The sequence below is a fragment of the Pinus tabuliformis genome, chromosome 7 (genome assembly GCF_031772625.1).
Source record: "Pinus tabuliformis cultivar Carrire ecotype Pingquan chromosome 7, CPIR1, whole genome shotgun sequence".
NCBI classification, from domain to species: Eukaryota; Viridiplantae; Streptophyta; class Pinopsida; order Pinales; family Pinaceae; genus Pinus; species Pinus tabuliformis.
This window is the reverse complement of record NC_142293.1, coordinates 1163131179-1163154390: the sequence shown is the minus strand read 5'-3', so window position 1 is coordinate 1163154390 and position 23212 is coordinate 1163131179. Positions and strand designations below refer to the sequence as shown.

Sequence of the window (23212 nt, the reverse complement as noted above, 5' to 3'; positions counted from 1 at the left end):
TGGGAGCAGAGCAATTAGATCCCATTCATGGATTAGATCTTCCATATATTCCTTGAAGGGATATCGAACTATGCTCCCTCCTTTCTTTTCTACATATTTGAGCATTGTGTTGAAGTCCCCTCCCATTATATAGTTGTGGTGGAAATATTTCTCTTTAATAATGTTCAAAGAGTCCCAAAAGTACACTTTCTCTCCATATAGCACAAGTGCACAGACGTTGATAAAGGGGATTTGTTCTCTAGTGTCCTTCTTTTCCAAAATGATTATTATCCAATTTTGAGTTTGCATACTGTCTATATATTTGAAATGGTTTCCCGTAAAATAATACCTATACCTCCAGACATACCTCTGGAACTTTGAACGATGTCATTACCTTCTCTCCAAAAGGCTTTAACTGCTACAAAAATATCCTTTTCGTCAAGCTTGGTTTCATGAAGAAATAAAACCCAAGGCTTCTCCTACTTCACCATGTCTTTGACTGACAAGGATTTATTGGGGCCCCCTAAACCCCTTATATTCCAGGACAATATATTCATTATTTATTTGGAGGGAATTGAGGGGCTCCTCCTCCTACTTCTGGTGACTCCGCATCTTTGACTGGTCTTGGTTTTAATATTTTTGTGTTTATTGATTGATTGTCAAGTTTCTTATTAAGCTCTGCTTCTTGCTCTCACGTGGTTTTTTTTATAGGGTCTTCCCTTCTTTTTCTTATTGCTCTATGTTTTGTGACTGCTACCATCCTCTGCCCATACTAAATTTTGCGCCATATTTCGGGTAATAACCTCTATGGCAAAAGGCCTTGTAATATTCCTAATTAGCCATGGCTAATTGGAATATTCAATTTTGTTCAATTTTGCTTTCTATAGTTATTTATAAATAAAAAGGTGAGGAAAGGGGGACATAACTCACTTTTTGAATAAAGTCACTCCCTAGTAGCACAACGTTGTAACTTAAAAGGGGAGCCAAGGGGGCCAAAGGACCACGTAGAGAAGGGGGCCCACGTAGACACTTGGAGGGACTGCACAGATGGAGAAAGAGCACATGGCAAGAGAGAGGTTACGTTGGAGGAGGTGGGCCTTAGGGTTTTGAGAAAGGCCAACAATATAAAGGAGAGAGGAGCCTCTGCATTTGGGGCATTGGATTATGTTGCATTTGAGCTAGTCACTTCGACTTAGAGCACGCTCGCTGTTTAGCTTGTCTGCAACACTGTTTAGTGCATCGAGTGTCTCTGTTTGGAAATCTCACCCTTAGCCCCGAGGGACTTCGAGTGCCTGCTCATGCAAGGTAGTTTCATCAGTATTTTGCAGGAGGAGCGATTTCTGGAGTTGAGGAGGAACTAAGCATTTTGATGACTCTGCAGTCTTGAGAGGGGAGGACATAGTCTCTTTTGGTAGGAGCTCCAGATTGGGCTTATGTGGAGGATTTGAGCTTGGAGATTGAGCAAGGGATCAACCCTTGCAGATTGGAGGATTTTGGCAGAGTCTTGGGTAGAGTTTTGGAGGATTCTCTTCAGGGGCAGCGCAGAGCCTTGAGGGATAGCATAGATCCTCAAGGGGTGATTTTCGGGGGTCAGCTATTTTAGAAAAGCTTTCTGGGCTTTGCCGGGTTTATTGAGCAGAGGTTGATTCCAGAGTTTCAGCATTTTCTGAGGAGAGGAACAACCCCAAATCCTCACTTGATTCCAAAAGTAGCAGCAACACAGCAGTTCTCCGGCAGCTTGGATGCAGTTCAGAGAGAGGCCATTTCCCTACCATTCTGAGTGTATTTCTTCACTTGCCTTGAGCAAGTCGAGGTGCTATCTTTCTGATCACCTCTTGTACTCTTTCCATTACTCAGTATAATAAAATGGCTTAGCATTTCTCTCTGCATTTCTCGAGTATCTGCTTATATTCCATGTATACATTATTGTATGTCGCACTACTGTTATTTTTATCTCTTTGAGCTTCCCGACTACTATACCACTTGTGTGTCTTTCTCCTATACTCTTAGACAGAGTCTGGAAAGGGCCAGGTAGCCTCCAGATCTCGTCCTCTTTTTAGAGGCGACATATCTGGTAAACGCCCTCCCAGTCCATCTCTGGTTGGAGTTTGCTTGTGTTTGAGGGATACCCCTGATAAGGGATATTACAGGCCCCTCGTGGACATCCTTTTGAGGATAATTCTCAAACGCAACCACCAGGGCATTGTGCGCTTCCATTGCAAGTTGCTTTATGATCTCGAGGATCAGATGCGCTTCCATTGAATGAGGCTCTGATTGTTGCAGATCCATGACATTATCGACACCCGGGGTTTCCCCAACTTCATTGATCTCACCTTCTTCTTTTTTCATGATTGATTCACCCTCACTCGGATTGTCATTGTTCACTGGGTCCTCTTGGTCATTTTGGAGGATGCCGAATGGATTTGATGATGTTGAGGCCCCATTATTCTTTGAGGGGTTTCGAGCCTTGTTTGTTGCTGCCTTCCTTTTGTTTCCTCGTCATTGTTGAGTTTTCCATTGCTCCGCATGATTTGTCGTTGGATCTGAGACTTTGCTGGAAGTGGCTTTTTACAATCCCTAGCAAAATGTCTGTATTCATGGCAAAACTGACATTTGAAGGGGATCTGTAGTCAAGACTTTGCCAATGTATCCAATTCCCAAGCGTGAAATTATTATTTGGGAAGGCATGCCCTTTTACAAATCAACTTCCACACAGATCTTAGCGCATGCAAATTGGGAGCGTTTGGGTTATGCCTTGTCCAAGTATTTCCCAACTCTATTCCCAATAGCTCTTTCGTCACTCCAGTAAGAGAGAGGGAGCCTTGGTAACTTAACCCAAACTGGTACTGCATTCAACATATCCTCATTTGGATTGAAATCTAGAGACCACTTATTTAAGTACATTCCATGAGATCCAAAAAAGTAAGGGCCATTCCTGAAGATCACATCCTTATCTTCCTTTAGTTCAAACATGAAGGCAAAAAATCCATGTCCACATGCATACATTCCAATGTTTCCCTTCACCTTTGGCTTTAAATTTTTGTCTATCCAGGCATCCATTGAGCGAGGGGATGGCCACATCCCTGTAAATTTGTCGACAAGGGCTCGATCGGTGAAGGCCAACGATGTTCTACACATTGTCGTGGGGAGGGCAACCAATGAGATTGATTCAATTTTTTTACAAATTTAGATTCCTTGTTCTTAGGCTTCGATGCCAATACATCCACGATAGTCAGAAAAACAACTTCGTCACGGGGAATGGGAGAGGAAGGCACCCCTCTAAAGTTGCCACTGATAGAAGAAGCTAGAGTTTAAATATGCGCAAGAGCAAAGTGAAGAAAATAAATTCTTAATTTAAATAAACTTTGTGAATATAAATTAAAATCATAATAACATTTAACTTAAATATATATATATATATACATGAAAAGAAACAAACTTATGAGAAGTAAATAGTAAAATAAATACTTAAAAAAAATTCACATATTAGTATAAAAGTTAACCAAAATCACAATATTAATGTAAAAGTTAAAACTTAACCAATGGAGATGATACTTCCCATATAAAGAAACTGAAGAACAACTTGGTATTATTATTAAATATTTTAAAAATACATAAAATTAAATAGGTAAGAAATGTTATATATATATATATATATTTTTATTTTTTTTTATTTTTATTTTTTAATAGACATCTTTTCAAATGATTTTAGTTTTAATACACATAATATGAAAGCGCAAATCAGTTATTCGGTAAAAATGATCCATATTATATTTTGTTGTTGAGAATTTCGTTCCGCAAGCGTGATGGCCAAGTCGTGTGCTTAATGGATTAATGCATCCGTTAAATCCTCGACAACTCCATTGCGTGAGACCAATGTAACATTGATTTTGATACAAGGTCTATCATAACTCTCGCTGTTACACAGGTACCATTTCGAATCTCGACAGAGAACATGGCTTTTTTCTAGATGATAATTCTCTCTTCTATGTTAAATGAAAGCTTAAGGCTCTTAACGTGAGCTTTGGATTAGGATTGAAATCTTTCCACAAACTCTGGAATTTCTTATTTATTGGTTTTACATTTACTAAGATCTTTGCTGATAACGTATCCTGTTGTAAAGGACATTGAAATGCCTACCTGGATTCCTTATATGAATTAATAACAGTGAGTTATTCTTTAAATTCAGTCAGATTTGTTTTTGTTTCAGTAGACTAGAAATATTAAAAATTAGTAATCAATGATAAAAAGTATCTCGATGACATTCAATGCATCTCTTGAGGGGCTATCTGTGCAGATAAAATTGGGTTTAGTTGGCGACGCAGCCCCCTCTAAAATGGCCATTTGGTTGGTTTTTTAGTGTTCGTGAATCTCGGTTTTCTTTGGTCTGGTGTCTTTCTTTGGCCTTCCGAGAGGTCTCCGAAATAGCCATTTAGTTGGCTTTTTAGTGTTTTGTGAAGCTTTGTTTTCTTTGGTCTGGTGTTTAATTGTGGCTTTTCTAAGAGTGCGAGTTCATGTTGAAACAATTTGGTAGTTATGTCAAATGATTATGACAATAAATTTGAAAATTTGGAGGGTGAGGGTTCTGTTGGACACAAATTTTACATGATACTCCATTTGCAGTTTCAATAGCCTCGTGAATTTCATTACTGATTGATCGACTATCACTTGTCTTTCCCCAGTTTTCAACGGAGCCGACATTCGATCTCGGGGCGATGTAGATTGTACATATGGGGCATGAATATTAAAGACATTTGAAAATTTTGGAAATATAGAGAGCAGTCGCCTCTTGAAAGACATAATTATCTCTTGAAGTTTAGATGTGTAAGTTCAAAATGCTTGAATGTCAAAGGATATTTGTTTTAGTTATAAAAGTCAGAATTCTGAAAATAAAATATATGCTAATCCTCTGAATTTCCAGTTACAATATGTGCAATCTTATTGAATAGCGACAAAATCTAGTCCTATTGTTATGTATGTTCTCCGTGTCTTGTTGAGTGCTTTCAGAAAGAAAAGAAAATGAACGTACGTCGTATAGTTTACAGAAATGTACTAAGGTTTTCTTCAAATCTTGTATGGGTGGTTCCTAAGGCACTTGTTTGTAAATGGTTTGGGAAAAGATAAAAGGATGTACACTAATTTAAAACATAGATTGGCTGCTTGCTATAAACTCTGAAACTTTGGCAGTCTTTGACACTAGAGAGGACTGCTTTGACCAATGAAATAATCATGCCATAGTTGATGATCTGTTCAAAGCATTTGGATTTACAGAAACACACTAAGAGCCATTTGAATGTACATAGACATGGAGGTGATCTAGCACCTTTTGGATGAAACATTGCTCCCTTTGGATGGAATGTTTCGCTTTGGAGCCCCTATACATGACTTTGGAATAAGCCTTCCACCTATTGGAGACCACATGTGCCACACATGTGAATTTTTCATGAATTTATGGAGGATGACTTGGCACATGAGCATTGTTTCTTCACTTTGGGAGCATCTTTGGGGGTATTTTGACATCCACTCTTCTATCATGGATGTTTTATGTATTATGCCTGATCTTTGGGGCTTATAAAGAGATAATGGTTGTTTGATATTTTCATTTTAATGAGAAGAGAATCTCTCATATAAATAAGAGAAGCACTTCTCATTTGGATTCATTGCTAGAACTCGCGGAGAAGAATTACTTGCCCAATGCCTACATTTACTTCTTTTCTTCTACATTTGCTATGGATGAATAATTAGGTTGACTTCTTGAGGAGATGTTTTTTGAATTGCTTTACAACATTCATGGATGCTCATGATTAGAGTTTTGAAGAATGAAACAATTTCTTGAGTAAGTGGGCCCACTTGATCTTATGCATTATTATAAGTGTAATTGTATTGCTCTCGTGTTGGTGGTGCATTCTCTTCATATTTTCTTTAGTGTTGGAGAATGTAACTAGGTTCAGTCTTCATAAAGACCTTTGTAAAACATGACATGGTATGTTTTATATATTGAAAAGAAGAAAAATAATTTTATTTATTTATCAAAGTGTGGGTTTCATGCTCAAGTCTAGGTCGAAGCATGTTCTTCATGCTTCTAGGGTCTTCTAGGTCAATAAACGATTTTTGTCATTTATTATAGTCTCATTTGGACTCATTGTAACAAAAGAAAATAATTATTTTTGAGTCAAGAAAGCAAAATTATCCTCCAAGACCAAGTCGACCTAAAGAGGCTTATCTGACTTGTCCAAAAGGCTATAAATAAGGACTTCGACTCATTTGGATCACTCACTAAAGCAAGTTCGAACTGTAATAGTGAAGAAGGAAGAGTGAGAAAGACAAGAAGAAGAGGAAGAGGTTGAAGAAGAAAGATCTCTTGAGAAAGCTCTCTTTTAAGTCCACACATGCGAAGCTCTCTAGGGTTTTTGGACAAGTTACATGGGCTGAAATTGCAGGCCGAAATTATAGACCTTGTTGCAAGGTTGAAATTGCAGGCCGAAATTGTAGACCTTGTTGCAAGGCTGAAATTGCAGACTGAAATTGTAGACCTTGTTGTAGGGCCGAAACTTTGAGGTGAAGCTGCTTTGATCTTCGTTGACTTTGATCTTCTTATTGGGTTGGCTTGGTGTTTGGGAAGAATTGTGGCTTTGGTCTTGGGTCTTGGAAGTCTCAATTTGAACATATTCTATAAGAAGAGAAGTATTCTTTTTGGGTTTTCCCCTTGGAGGGGTTTTGCACTAACTTGGAGCCTATATCTTGTGTACTTAGTCTCTTTGATCTTCATTTTTTTGGTAATTGATTGATGAACAAGAAATAAAAGTAATAAAGGGCCAACTAATAGTCATAAGTAATTATCAAGTAAGGAAAGTCTAACATAACATACAAGATTCTTGATTTCCCAACATGGTATCAGAGCTAGGGTGTAAGGAGACTGAAGATCGCATCTTTGTTGGCACTCTCTTCTCAATGGCAAGGATTGTGAAGAAGGGTTTCAAGTTTCTTGGGAACCTCCTAGTTAGGGCATCTGACACCTAGGAAACACCTCCTCTTGGCTGCTAACATACTCCACTAATCAGTCCTCTCCTCGGACGCATCCTCTAGCATCCAATCATCAAACAAGATGACATTTGCAACTCCCTGTTGTCGCCACCTTGCCTTGGGATCTTTGCACCTGCAAGTTTGGTTAGGGCAACCTTAACAACCCTCAACCCTTGATCAAACTCTGTGGTAACCTTCTCCAATTGAGCTACTCCTCTTGTTGTCCATTCAAGGCATCATAACACAGTGGTAGAGCTTGAGGAAACCTCCTCACAACTCCCTACAACATATCTAACTCCAGCAACACAAATTTCCCCTAAACTCATGGAAGAAGGGTTTGTTTAGGCCACGACCTTCCTGAGATGATTGCGGCTAGGATAGGAGGCCTCTCCTAGGCCTCTCGGTCCAATCAAATCCTCCTCCTTAACGCCGCTGCAACTACCATGATCTGCGGCCCAAACAACATACAAAACACCACTGAAATATGCACAAATAGTTGCATTACTCACCTTTGTGGTAGCGACACCAAGTCTACAAGAAGAACGCTCCCAAAACTAGTGACAAGACACACCAAACAGGGCTTCCAAGCCTCCCTGGCCTGCAACATCACCCACAAAAGATTTTTGTGTGCCAATGTCTCCACAACCCTCAAGCCTAGGGTTTGGATTACCTTCCAAGCCTCCTCTGACGACACTAGCCCATTTGGTGCCCATCACTCTAGCATACCCTGTAGAATGAACCATGCAATCTCGGTAGTGCCTTGCCTCATCACATCTGAACCTGAAGATCCCAAACCTCCACAGTGTTTCTCCCTCTGAGGCTAGACTATCTACGAGCCTACATGATCTCCTCTAGCTCAGTCCTACAAGCACTCATCCTCTTGGATCAAATACCACTCATGCAAACCCTCGAATCTTGTATATGCAACATCACGATTTGATGAAGGCTTTAGCTTGCCAATCTGCTGTCCATCACACAAAGCAATCTCGATCAAACCAATCTCGTTCATGCCAAAACAATCTTCAAGCTGTCCCAACGATCCATGGCAAATCAACGAAAGTCCATGATCACCAATCTGCCATACAACAAACTGTTGTTCACTAGGCTTTCTACCAATCGACCAGAAATCCCAACCAATCTCGCTGGCAAGCCAGTCAAGACCACACCTCCATGTCTTCAGTTGAACCCTTTGCTCCATGATATAGACACCCACAACTCCCTCAGAGCTGCTTCACTGTGCACACTCTGATTCACTGTCCTTTCAAAGTAGCTCAGAGACGCTTTGATACCATGTTGTTTTTCTCGATGCTGGTGTCTAAGATATAATCTTAAATCACTGATGCTACCAAACCAACTATCACAACGATTTTACTTTGCACAACGGAATATAAACAACAATAAATCTACTAGTGTACAAAATATAGACAACTTTTTACAAATTTTCAACCCAACTTTGTTATATTAATCAAACTAAATAATACAACAGTCTAGGGCTCTAGTATCAGGGATAATGGCCCTCAAATATCCACTAGTACAAGAATACAAAACTGGGGCTTGGTTTTAGTCCATTGACAACCAATCTACCCTCAACAAGATACTCTGACCATCTGGCTGATGTAACATGCAATCACAACTCCTCTCGGTTGTACCTTCAGCTCCCAATATACAACACTGCCTCTATCAGTGATCCAAGTCCATCTAGCCACTAAATGCCAACTATCTAATCTGCTTACTTGTTGTGCCTTAGTCCATCAAGGGCACAACACATTGAGACTCCTGTCGAGTTGTTCACAACTCCGTTTGTGAACAACTCTCATCTACCCACTGCTGCTGCTCAACTTCTCAAGGACTTCAGTCCACTATAGTCTTCTTGCATTGCTGCAATGAAGAGTAACATAGGGCATGGAGGGTTGCCACCTATCACTGCATGATGCCCATCTCTCACAATGAACACGGGCTAGGAGGACCGCCCATATTCTGCTGTAGATGTCCTTCTCTGCACGACAAATCTAGTGCTGCTCAAAATGTTCCTGGCTTATTAGACCCTTGAGCTCTTTAATTGCCACTCTAGAAAATACTTTTGTCCATCAAAGTGCTGCACACCGGGCTCCAACTTGGGCACTATCACGTTGCCTTCCAAAAAACCATAAATGCCTAGTCCACTGTCCACACTTGGTCCACTCTCATGTTGCCCTCCAATAGACCACGATTGACCAATCCTTGCTGTAGCATCTACTCCTAGTTATGGCATCCAACACCTAGGAAACCCCTCCTCTTGGCTGCTCATAGACTCCACTAATCAATCCTCTCCTTGGACACTCATCCTTTAGCATCCAGTCATCAAACAAGATGACATCTGCAACTCCTTGCTGTTGCCACCTTGCCTTGGGATCTGTGCACTTGCAAGTCTAGTTAGGGCACCCTTAACAACCCTCAACCCTTGCTCAAACTCTATGGTAACCTTCTCCAACTGGGCTCCTCTTCTTGTTGTCCATTCAAGGCATCATAACACAGTGGTAGAGCTTGAGGAAACCTCCTTACAACACCCTACAACTTACCTATAACTCCAGCGACACAAATTTGCCCTAAAGTCATGGAAGAAGGGTTTGTTTTGGTTGTGATCTTCCTGAGACGATTGCGGTTGGGATAGGAGGTCTCTCCTAGGCATCTCAGCGCAATCAAATTCCCCTCCTTAACGCTGCTGCAACTACCATGATTTGCAGCCTAAACAACATACAAAACATCACTGCAATATGCACAAATAGTCCCAATACTCACCTTTGTGACAACGACTCCAAGTCTGCAAGAAGAATGCACCCAAAACTAGTGACAAGGCACACCAAACAGGGCTCCCAAGCCTCCTCAAGCCTACGACATCCTCCACAAGGTAAGTCACACCAAATTACAAAGATAACAAAGATAACCTTCCAGAGCTTGTGTGCTTGCCCTTGCGTCCTTGTTGCCCTAACTTGCTGTCCAAATTAGAGCTCTTTCTTTGATGTGGATACTCTTTGGATGTGAGGAATGAGGCCTCTCCTCACTTCTTTATATAAATTTCTCTAGGGTGACGTCCAACTTATTAAGAAGGGCTCTTTGAACTAAGGCCGACTTGATCTTATGACATATTCACCCACACAATTATTCAAAAATTCATATCTCCATTTCTACATGTCGGATTGTGATGATTTTCGTGCCCTTCGATTGCTCTTGGAGTGCTCTATCATTTCCATCGCTCACATGTCAAATTCTCATCATGGTTTTGGTCGCAACATCGATGGGTACAAAACCCTAAGCTTGGGTTTCAAGCCCACAAAAGACTTTTGTGTGCCAATGCCTCCACAACCCTCAAGCCAAACCCTAGGGTTTGGAGAACCTCCGACGAGACTAGCACATCTAGTGTCCATCATTATAGCATACCCTGTCGAATGAACCCTACAATCTCGGTAGTGCCTTGCCTCATCACATTTGAACCTGAAGATCCCAAACCTCCATAGTGTTGCTCCCTCTGAGGCTAGGCTTCCTATGAGCCTACACGATCTCCACTAGCTCAGCCCTGCAAGCACAATCCGATGAAGACTCTAGCCTGCCAATTTGCAGTCCATCACATGAAGCAATCTTGATCAAACCAATCTCGTTCATGCCAAAACAATGCTCGAGCTGTCCCAATGATCCATGGCAAATCAATAAAAGTCCATGATCACCAATCTGCCCTACAACAAACTGTTGTTCACCAGGCTTTCCATCAATCCACCAGAAATCCTAACCAATCTCGCTAGCAAGCCAGTCAAGACCACACCTCCATGCCTTCATTTGAACCCTTTGCTCGATGATCTAGACAACCACAACTCCCTCTAAGCTGCTTCACTGTGCACACTCTGATTCACTGTCCTTTCAAAGTAGCTCAGAGACGCTTTGATACCATGTTGTTTTTCCCAATACTAGTGTCTAGGATAGAATCTTAAATCACTGATGCTACCAAACCAAGTATCACAACAAGTTTACTTTGCACAATAGAATATAAACAACAGTAAATCTACTAGTGCACAAAATATAGACAACTTTTTACAAATTTTCAACCCAACTTTGTTTAATAAGTCAAACTAAATAATACAATAGTCTAGGGTTCCTGTACCAGGGACAACGACTGATGTAGCATGCAATCCCAAGCCTGCTAGTATTCTTCGTTATATTAGTCCACTAGTACAAGAATACAAAACTGGGGCTTGGTGTTAGTCCTTCGACAACCAATCTACCCTCAACAAGATACTCTGACCATCTGACTGATGTAGCATGCAATCCCAAGCCTCCTCAGGCCTGTGACATCCTCCACAGGGTAACTCGCACCAAATTACAGAGATAACCTTCTAGAACTTGTGCTCTTGCCCTTGTGTCCCTAATTCGCTGTCCAAATCAGAGCTCTTTCTTTGATGTGGATACTCTTTGGATGTGAGGAATGAGGCCTCTCCTCACTCCTTTATATAGCTTTCTCTAGGGTGACGTCTAACCTATCAAGAAGGGCTCCTTGAACTAAGGTCGACTTGATCTTATGACATATTTACCCACACAATTATTCAAAAATTCATATCTCCATTTCTACATGTCAGATTTTGATGATTTTCGTTTCCTCCAGTTGCTCTCGGAGTGCTCTATCATCTCCATTGCCCACATGCCAAATTTTCATCAGGGTTTTGGCCCCAACATCGATGGGTACGAAACCCCTAGCTTGGGTTTCAAGCCCACAAAAGAATTTTGTGTACCAACGCCTCCACAACCCTCAAGCCTAGGGTTTGGAGTACCGCCCAAGCTAGAAATCTCACCATACTTCACTTTTATTTCTCAAAATAAATAAGGGATCCCTTATAGGCAAATTGGCCATAGAGAAATTCAAATTTTTTACAGCAAATGAAACATGGAAAACTCGGCTCCCTGAAATTTGATTTGCACTTTCGATTTTCACTTGTGCGACCTTCCAAAATTTGACCTATTCTTTCACGTGTTGCATCACCCTTCCTTAGCCTCACACACACGACTTGTGCGTTAAGCCTCTAGCACGTGTGACCTTGTGCACTCCTTGGCTCGTGTGACCTCCTTGGAAATGATCTTGCTCACACTTGTGACTCTTTGAAATTTGGTGTTCAGTCACTCTTATGGCCTTGGCCTCCACTAAGTTTCCTTTTCCAGAATTTTCAACCATAAACTTTCCTTCTCTTCAGCCTTAATGTTAAACACACATGGACAGCCAAGACAGTATGAAAGATAAAACATGCAATTCAATTTTTATTGATAAATGATTTACATTTATAGTACATTATGTGACTCTTGGGTTTCAGATCCCAAGGTCTCTTGGACTGCTTTTGTCCATTCAACTTCCACACTAACCATTTAGGATTAGGTGTCCAACATTCCCCCCCTTAATCCGAAGGGTTATGTATGAGTCCAAGAAGAGAGCTGTAATACAACATGTGCAAAAAATGCATGGCAGCACTAGGCTGAATGTGCTCTATGAAATGTTGGTAAAAAGGGCGGTGGTTTAAGGATGACCACCAACACTGGAACGCTTAGTGCAGTTCCCGGAACTCTTCCAAAACTGGCAAGAAACTGAAGTTTTCTGCTAGAGGAAGTGATCCTATTGTTTTAAAGAGGGAAACCTTCAACCATAAAAGGGAGGCCTCACCTCGCATAAAAGGTAAAACTTCAACCTGAAAAGGGAAGTCTCAACCTGTGATGGTTCAAGGATGACCAACAACTCTGTAATTCCTGGAACTCTTCCAAAACTGGCAAGAAGCTGGTGTCTTCTGCTAGAGGAAGTGTTCTCAATCTGTGATGGTTTAAGGATGACCAACAACTCTGTAATTCCTGGAACTCTTCCAAAACTGGCAAGAAGCTGGAGTCTTCTGCTAGAGGAAGTGTCCCAGATTGCCAACTGAAGGCATGTTTAGGCATCTTTGTCTCTGGCTACAACTCTGAAACTAGTGTGGCAGGTTGTGGCTCAGGCTCGCTTGATGTGACTTTGAAGCTTGTAGATGACCATCATTTCCCCCCCTGTCAGGTACAAGGTGAGAAGATGGAGAAAACTCAACTGCAAGACTGTTCAATACTCTAGAACAAGTTCTAACATGCGTTTGGAATATCTTCTTGGCTGTTGATGCCCATTGCCAAGAAGCGATCCATCCAAGATGAATCTTTGTTCTTGCAGGACGTTTATTTTTGAAGCACCTTTGTGAAGAATGGCTGGTTTTATGACAGTGCTTACATGGATGAAGATCAAAACAGTGATCTTTCAGATGGCCAACTCGGTCACAGTGTTGGCATTTTACAATCTTTGGTTGTTGTTGTTGCTGTGGAAGAGGAGTAGAATCTGGAACAGCTGAAGCTGAACTGTCATGAGGAGCAGGTGAACTGTCATGAATGAATCTGGCACTCTGAAACTGAATGGGCTTGGCATAGTCTAGAATATGAAAGGACAAGTCCTTGTCATATCCAAGACCAGTTCTGTGCTTGTTGTGGACAAGTTGTTCCCAAGGTCTGATGATGGGCTTGGGAAGTGCAGACTGAGTTTCTGCATCTGCATGTACAGCTGCTGCTTTATTGGGTACTGAATCTGAATGAACTTGAACAATATTGACTTGCTGTTTATGGGAGTCTGCTTTATTGTTCTGAACAGAAACATGTTTAGAATGATGACTCAACTGTTGTAATTCTTCCTGCTGTAGCTTTCTCTCAAGCTGCAAAAACTCAATATTCTCTTGTACATTATGCAAACAGGTTCTAATGTCAACAAGAGAAGCTTTGCTTATTCTTACTGTACCATGATCAGAGGAACGTATCAGAGTTTTTAAGAACTCCAATACTTCACCAATTCTGGCTATTTTATTCATTGTCAAATTGCACTTGAAACTGATCACAACTTGTAGAGAAAAATCAACACTCACTCGCAATATGTCAATACAATTGGATTTTGCAACAGATTGCACTTGTCTTCAAAAGATTGCACTTGTCTTTAAAAATAGTGATGGTTCTCGATTTCAGTTGTGTTTGGTTATATAAGTATCATATTCCAACACATTTGAAATAACATAAAGTAATCAGTGCCGTATAAGGAGGAGCATGAATCGACAAGAAAAATGACCGACGCATAGGATGCTTTCATATCATATAATACCACACATTCATACCTCAACAATCATATGCCTTGCCTAGTAATATACATGATATGTACAAAAAATTAGCTGATAAACAGAAGCCACCCCTGATCTGCTAGGACTGCAAGAGAAGCCAAATCAGCTTAACCATATATACACTCTTTCAGGTCCTAGCTAAGAATAAGATCTCCAATCTTATGGAACCCACATATCGCTTCCTTCTCAAATAAATGTCAGATGCTTGCAAAACCCTGCCTTTTAGAATGAATTTAGTTAGATACTTGTTCAACACTGTCTCTAAGAACAGTTCAAACCAAAACTCCTAGTTGAATAACCAAATAACATAGAATCTTATTTGCGGCTGTCACTGGATTCCTTAAATGAGCTGCTTCCCATACTACTAGCCAAAAAAAATAAAGTAAATCTCAAGCCTGTTACATAATATGTAAAGCAGCCTTACAGCTGCTTCCCTATTGACATCTGCTTCCCCTACCGTTTTTTTTTTTTGCTGCTTTTTGGATTACTCTGTGCGCAAACGTCATGGCCACATCCAATCTTCTATGTACATTTAGGATCAAAATAGAGAGATATTAAAGTCCTTTACATTTACTAGCCAAATATATTAATACTGTACAGATAGAGCACAGTAGCACAAAGCAAGATATGTTCGCTCATACCACAGCTGCTACCGTTTAAGATTATGTTTTTCATCAGGGTTTGTCTTTTGTTTTAAAAGATTTATTGCCAACGATGGAAAGACTGTCGTTTCCAATAATACATAGAATAACTAGTGTGAGAGCAAACCACAATATCCACCCTGAGTTAAGGTAACAAACACATGTATTTGAATACGTGCATCAGGACCCACTGCATTTAAACGAAACTGTGAACAAGAGAATGTGTAACAAGAAAAGTGACTTCATACGCGTCTCTGAAAAATAAGCTTTCGTAGCGGTTATTGGATCCTTCAGTTCTGGTGCGTGATCGACCACTTGAGTGGCAGAGTTGCTCCTCTGATTATCGTAGCGATAGTCCCCTGTTGAGCAGGCGGAACATATATCGCATTTGCAGCTGTTCTGACTGCAGTTAGGGCAGCCTTAGCCTTTGGAAGATTTCTCAAAGAAAAGTGAAGCTTACACTCCAATAAATCAATATCACCAAGCAGCAGAGCAGAGAGCTCAGCCCAGACCGAGCAAAGCCCAGCTGGATCGAACCCAAATCAAAGTTTATGCCCAGAAGAGTTCAGGTCTTGTATTATCTTAGCAGGAATGGTCAGCTTGAACATCCCCATTTCATGGAAGTTACGCTGTCTTCAAATGAAGGCCTATACTTGAGCGATGTTAAGCAGCGTTTGAATGCTCTGCGTGGAAAAGGCATGGCCAACGCGTTTTCCTGGTCATCGAAGAGGAGCTACAATACGTATGACTTGAGTAGTAAAGACGGAAAGCTAAAGTGGTGGTGTAACCAACGCATTCTTCAAAAGACCTCAACTCATAAATAATGGAGCAAGAAAAGAAAATAGTGGTGGTACAGTGGTTGGTTTTGCAGAGGAACGTCGAAGAAGGAGGCAAGGTATAGATGGATAACCTGTTTGGCGCCACTCAGAGGTACGACAGGGAATCCATTCTCCAAAACCACGATTTCGACAGCGATTTCAAGCATCAATGGGAAAATATGTACCATACCCAATATTTAAACAGTGGTCCATAGGCAACACTTTCTGAGTTTTTAACATCTGTATATGGTCAGCGCTGAAACATCAAATGGCTTTATGCATTCTTAGATGGGTATTCTCGAACTGTAACTATTATAATTCAAATCACCATGCTGCAGCCAGACACAGCGAAAGAGGTCATTGGTTTCCCATCAACTATTTCAGAAGATGGAGCAGAGCAATCAATATCTGACGATGAACCTGGGCGCGTTATGGCGGGGTAGGAGTTACAAATATATGAGTATTGCGTATGAGCAGTGATAAATGCAGTCAAGAGAAGCCGAGCACTGTGCGTATAGGAGAGAGCAGCGTATGGAGCGTTTCAAGAACTGGAATTTCAGCAACGTATGGGAGAGAGCAGCGTTCTGCATGCAGGTGGAGAAGCTACAGGAGCAGCGTAGCAGAAGGAACAGGCCAGTGGAATAATAATGAGTTGTAGTAAAAATGGAATGCGCAGAGGTCGACAGGCGTTTCTGATGCAGAGACAGAATTTAATTATTCAAACTGACAGACAGGGCCAGCCAATAGACAGGACAGAGCAGCGATATTCAATTACTAGCGTATCCCAGGCAGAGGCAGAGCAGCGCAGTGCTCAGGGCAGAGGCGTTATAAGGCAGCGCTTGAAAAGAATATGGCAGAGGGCCAGGACTGTTCACAACAGAGGAATGGCAGCGCTGAAACAGGTGGCTCACAGAAACAGGTGGCTCACAATGGAGCAGGGCAGGAGATCGCCCGCTCTGATACCATGTTAAACACACATGGACAGCCAAGACAGTATGAAAGATAAAACATGCAATTCAATTTTTATTGATAAATGATTTACATTTATAGTACATTATGTGACTCTTGGGTTTCAGATCCCAAGGTCTCTTGGACTGCTTTTGTCCATTCAACTTCCACACTAACCATTTAGGATTAGGTGTCCAACACTTAAGTCTCTCACTCCTCACTTGAGAAAATATCTCTCTCAAATTAGCAAATGAATTGCAATTGTGTTGTATCTTCTAACTTCTCTTAGGTCGTCTTTATAATTCTTCATTGAGCTAGATCTCAAACCATAATCTCCAAAGTGAATCTTAACCCACTTGAGATCGACGTATAATATCCCAAATGAGATATTTGACTAATTTTGTAGAAATCTAACTCAACCAAAATTTCTCCATAAAATCACCATTCAATTAACAAAAGATTTCCATGTAAAATAGAACAAATAGAGTGCATGCAATTCAATAACATGATAAACATAAATAATCTCAACTTTTATTATAATAGAAACTAGGGTTTACATGTTGATACAATAAAATAGCTGAGATGGAAAACCGGTCTCAAGGATCTGTACCAATGCTGTGATGGCCCTCCAAAATTGAACTGAAATGTCACTATTGAGTTCTCCTGTGAATTCTGGATGGATTCACCAAGGGGAGATGGGTACTCACCCAATCTCATTGAATCACCCGAGGGTTTCATGTAGGAATTTACAGGGTAAGTTCCTCAGACAGAACACCAAAGGACACCGCTCACAAACAGATCGCAGATCAATACACCAGTACTTTTGACGTGGTTAAAACCCTCAAAGAGGGAAACAGTCCACGGCCTGAGCCAACGCGGCCACTTCAAGCAATTTATTAATAAAAGAATGAAAATTTACATAAGCTTCTCTCATGAACGGTTAACCTACAAATGACCCTCCATGCTCTTTAAATAGAGATCATGGACCAATCGGGTGTTAAGCCACGGATCAAGTGTCGGTAATACCGAGGAGAGAATGAACCGTCGGATCACTACATATCGTGACCGTCAGATTGTAAGTTACAAAATGTACATAGTAAAGAAACACACTTTACCTAACTCTATACCTAACTCTATACTAGACCAAGTTGTACTTAACTATTTCCTATGTGTCGGAATATCCTAACATCCCCCCTTAAGAACAACTTGGGATAGGATTGAAGGATTTACAAATATGACACAATAGGAGAAGGAAGGAGGCACTAGAGCCTATCCCCCCTTAGTGACAACTTCTTGAACTCCAACCATAAATCGAAGTTTAGTGAACTTCGCCTCTGTGAGAGCCTTTGTAAAGATGTCTGCAACTTGATCATTTGTTGAACAATATTGCACTTCAAGAACATGGTCATGAATGAGCTTTCTGATGAAGTGCATGTGCAGTTCAATGTGTTTGCTGCGCTGATGTTGGACTGGATCTTTGCATAGTTGAATGGCACTTTGATTATCACACCAAAGTGTAGTCGGATGCTGCTGCTGAAAGCCAAACTCTGACAGGATCTGACGAAGCCACAAGGCTTCCTTACTAGCTTCTACGGCACCACGATACTCTGCTTCTGCTGAAGAAAGAGAAATGGCACCTTGTTTCTTGCAAGCCCATGTAACAGGTCCTGAACCAAGAGTGAACACATAACCTGCAGTAGACTTCCGATCATCAGGGTCACCAGCCCAATCGGAATCAGTGAAACCAACCAATAGAGGAGATGCTTCGGCACTGTAATGAATCCCAAACTGAACTGTACCTTGAACATAACGAAGTATTCTTTTAGCTGCTTTCCAATGACTTTCACGTGGGTTTTGCATAAACCGAGCAACAAGGCCAACAACAAAGGAAAGGTCAGGATGAGTATGGGTTAGATACAAAAGTTTTCCTACAAGTTGACGGTATAAGGTAGCATCAACTTCAGGAGAAGTACAAGTGACTGAAAGTTTGACTCCAGACTGAAGGGAGAAGGGGCTGGCTTACAGTCTTCCATGTGAAAATGGCGTAGAATATCACAGGCATACTTGAACTGGGAAAGGGAAATACCTTCCTTGGATTGCAAGACTTGAAGACCGAGAAAATAATGTAAGTGTCCTAAGTCTGTCATTTCAAACTTCCTTTTAAGGCTAGACTTCACATGGTTTATAAGGTTGGGATCACTACCAGTGAGGATAAGATCATCAACATAAAGAACAAGAATGATAAGAGACTTGCCCACTTTCTTGGTGTAGACAGTATTGTCAGAATGACACCTAGAAAAGCCATTTTCTAAAAGAAAGTTATCCATTTTGGCATACCAAGCTCGAGGAGCTTGCTTGAGACCATAAAGGGATTTCTTAAGCCGACATACAAGGCTGGAGTCTGTTTGTATAAAGCCAATAGGTTGTTCCATATAGATTTCTTCATGCAAGTCCCCATGCAAGAAGGTAGATTTAACATCCATCTGATGGACTTCCCATTTGAGAGAAGCAGCAAGGGAAAGAACAAGGCGGATAGAGTTCATTTTGGCAACAGGGGAGAAGGTTTCAGTGTAGTCAACGTCTTCAACTTGTGAAAAACCCTTAGCAACAAGACGAGCTTTATGTTTATCAGCTTTCCCATCTGGTCCCTTTGGTAGAGGAACAAGATCCCATGTATCATTTGCCAATAATGAATGATATTCTTCATTCATAGCTACTTCCCAATCTAGATGGCCTGAAGCTTCTGCAAAGGTGTTAGGATCATAATTCTCTGAAGCTTTTGCAGTAAAGAAGAGGCTCTCTCGAACTGAGAACGTGTACGTCGCTGATCTGTAGGATCACCGACAAGATCACCTGCTGCATCCCGAGTAGCACGGACCCATTTTGGAAGCTGAGGAGCTGAAGGAGGATCCTGAGAAGGTGGGGGAGGATTTTCATCCTCGCTTTCATCATCTGAAGAAGAAATATTTTCAAAAGTAGAAGAGATAGGGAGAGGTGGCACATCCGCCGAACTAGGCTCGTAGGCCGATATATTTTCAGCAAACTTTACATCTCTTCTAATGATAACATTTTTGGACTTAAGTGGAATAAGTCTATATCCTTTGACATCTTCAGAATATCCAACAAAAATACATTTTTCACTCTTAGGTTCTAAAGCTTTATGTTTCTCATCTGGAATATGGGCCCATGCTTCACTTCCAAAAACACGAAAGTGACTTACATCTGGTTTGATTGAGCTCCATGCTTCTTCTGGAGTGATATTCTTTAAAACCTTAGTAGGAGTGCGATTTATTATGTAATTTGCACAGTTAATTGCTTCTGCCCAATAATTAAGACTAAGTCCTTTAGATTGAAGCATACAATTAGCCATTTCCTTTAAGGTGCGATTCTTCCTTTCAGCTACACCATTTTGTTGTGGAGTATATGGAACAGTATGTTGCATTTGAATTCCATTCTCAGTGCAAAAGTTGATGAATGTGTTTTTAACATATTCTCCGCCATTATCAGATCTTAGCTTAAGAATTTGATGTCCAGATTGTTTTTCAACAAAGGCCTTAAAGGCCAAGAACATGTTAAATACTTCACTCTTGAGTTTTAAGAAGTATACCCAAGTGCGTCTGGAGAAATCATCAATGAAAGTTAAGAAATACTTGTAGCCAGAGAATGAAGCAACTGGAAGTGGACCACATAAATCACTATGCACGAGCTGTAAAGGGGCTGAGGCGTGCCAAGAGGCACGTTTTTCAAAACTGTCCCGATGATGTTTTCTGAGTACACATCCGGAACAAACACCATCTCTGCAAGATACCATTGGAAGACCTGTCACCATATTTTCTTTACATAGATTCTGAAGAGAGCGATAGTTTAAGTGACCAAATCACTCATGCCAAAGTTTGCTCACTTCATCATTATGAGCAACAAACACTGAGGGAAGATTTGATGACCCAAAGTTGTGAAACTTATACAACCTTGTAGAATCATCAGCAATGCCAGTAGCTAAAATCTGTCTAGGATCTCTTAGGTCCTTAATTACAACATCGTGAGGTGAAAATTCAACGATTTTACCTTCACATGAATGGGTTATCTGATATACAGATAGAAGGTTGCAGGATAAGGTTGGAACACATAATACATCATTAAACTGACCATTGTCTAGATGAACAGTTCCAGTCCCTACAACACTAAGAGATCTATCATCACCAACATATATATTTTTGGTGTTACAATCATTTAAAGAAGAAAACATGGCTTTGTTTTTGGCCATGTGATAAGAAGCTCCAGAATCAATGAGCCACTCATGAGAATGAGAAGAAGAAGATACATTTAGTGCATAGCCAGACCGAGATGCTTGACAACCACATGCAGAAAGTGCCATTCCTGAAGATGAAGTTGAAGTTGAAGAGTGCTCCAAATGGATGTTATGCTTCTTCATTGTTGCTTCCAAGGCTTCCATCTTCTTAAAGCATTTGGATTCTAAGTGGCCATCTCGATTACAAAAGTTGCAATGTTTATCAGTCTTCTTCCCTTTGTTTTTATTTGTCTTATCATTTTGTTGAAATGATTTTTCATTTTGAGGCTGAAATTGCTTAGGACCCTTGTTTGGTTTAGGACTATTCTTTTTAGGATACAACTTCTTAGGATTCTTTGGATTTGGTTGCTGCTGGGCGGCTAACGCTTTCTTAGAAGAATTTCCAAGATGAAGAAGACCAAGGTGTAAGAGTTTTTCTTGTTCTCTTATTAAAGAATCAAAAAAGGAATCAAAGGAAGGGGACTTGTAGGTTTGTCCTTGAGAAATGAAGGCTTCTCTTGTAGAATGGAAGGTGGAAACAAACACAGAATAGGCTGGTCCCAACTTAGTAAGAATGGAGTAGATAAGGCTACTATCTTCTTTCTTAACCTTAACACCTTCCAAGAGAAGTCTAAGGGTCTTGAACTTGGACAAAAAATTTTCAATGCAAGAAAAATTATTGGGGTCCAATGTAAGCAATTCATTTTCAAGTTGATGGGCTTTAAGTTCATTTTTAATTCCAAAGACTTTAGTAATCTGTTTCATTGCTTCATCAGGAGTATCAAGTTCTGCAATATGGAATCTAAGATCTAGAGAAATAGACATCCCTATCAACCCACGTGCTTGGTCTTGCCTATTTTCCCATTTAGCTGCCTTGTCTTCATCTTTCGGTTTGGTCTCTTGGCCTGTGGCTATTCTGTAAAGACCTTTACTTCTAAGTAAATCCACAATGTAGGACCACCATTGGAAGTAGTTGGTGCTATCAAGAATAACTTGGCATGGACTTTCCATTTTAAAAAAACTGAAGCTATAGATGCTGAAACTAAGTGTTTCAATGGAAAGATCTCGAAAAATTAGGCTGTTTAAAAAAAAACGGTTCTGAAAACGGCTTCCGGATGAAGAAGTTATGGCTTTTTGAAGAAAATTTGATAAAGTCGCCGACGAAGTGCGGGAATGTGTGGAAATGAAAAAATCCGCCCTCACAAAATGGAGACTTGAACCTAAGACCTCTACTCTCATAAATAAGCTTTGCACCAAGTGAGTTATACAAAAAGTTTGAGAGAGAGAGAGAGGGGGGGGTTGATGCTTTGGGTTGCGTGCTTGCTTTGAGAAAGCTCTTTTTCCTTACAAAACAAAAAACACAAAACCTAACACGGACATACAAAAAAAACGAACCTTGCGGCTCGAAGTTAGCTTTAGCCAGAAACTAAATATTTTCAAAAACGAACCTTGCGGCTCGAAGTTAGCTTTAGCCGGAAACTAAATATTTTCCTCAATGTTTCTGATTTTCCGAGATCACACTAAGGCGCAGCGGAAAAGAGCATATGCATGAGAAAAATCCTTCCTTTCTATTTCTGATTTGCCCAGATCGCACAGAGTCGCAGGGCAAAGAGCATACGCAGAAATGAAAGGTATAGATCCGGTAATAAAAAAAAGCTAAATAAATCGAAAACCGAAATAAACAGAGAGAAAATAACTGTAAACTGCAAATAAACACTGTATACCTCCAGATCTTAAAAATGATGCAGCTAGGGCTACTGGAAACCTTTTCACGTGAAACGAAAGGGGTTCCTCACTGGAACAAATGCTCCCAACACAACAGAGCAGTCCTCTCGGCCCGAAAGCAGTCAGAAACAGTAGATCTAGGAAACGGTAGTCGGATGCAGTTCTACCGGCTTCAGATTTGGATCACCAACGGACGTGGCCCTCAAATAGCTCTGATACCATGTAGGAATTTACAGGGTAAGTTCCTCAGACAGAACACCAAAGGACACCGCTCACAAACAGATCGCAGATCAATACACCAGTACTTTTGACGTGGTTAAAACCCTCAAAGAGGGAAACAGTCCATGGCCTGAGCCAACGCGGCCACTTCAGGCAATTTATTAATAAAAGAATGAAAATTTACATAAGCTTCTCTCATGAACGGTTAACCTACAAATGACCCTCCATGCTCTTTAAATAGAGATCATGGACCAATCGGGTGTTAAGCCACAGATCAAGTGTCGATAATACCGAGGAGAGAATGAACCGTCGAATCACTACATATCGTGACCGTCGGATTGTAAGTTACAAAATGTACATAGTAAAGAAACACACTTTACCTAACTCTATACC

General features: G+C 40.7%; 2 long non-coding RNA genes across 4 annotated transcripts in view; both read left to right on the top strand.

Annotated features, from left to right (window-relative positions):
- The window catches only part of LOC149251610 (uncharacterized), a 216480-nt gene that overhangs the window by 66292 nt on the left and 126976 nt on the right, over window positions 1-23212 (top strand). Inside the window, exon 3 of one of the 3 annotated variants that reach the window (XR_016266902.1) lies at window positions 4662-4803. The exons of 1 other annotated variant lie outside the window; for it this stretch is intronic. This is a non-coding gene — a long non-coding RNA (uncharacterized LOC149251610). Of the gene's footprint in view, window positions 1-4661; window positions 5772-23212 lie in introns of those variants that run through there. One more of the 3 variants, XR_016266901.1, reaches the window with a different exon arrangement.
- LOC149251611 (uncharacterized) lies at window positions 3739-4650 on the top strand. Its single transcript, XR_016266904.1, has 3 exons — window positions 3739-3907; window positions 4103-4146; window positions 4277-4650. It is a non-coding gene; the product is annotated as an uncharacterized LOC149251611 (long non-coding RNA).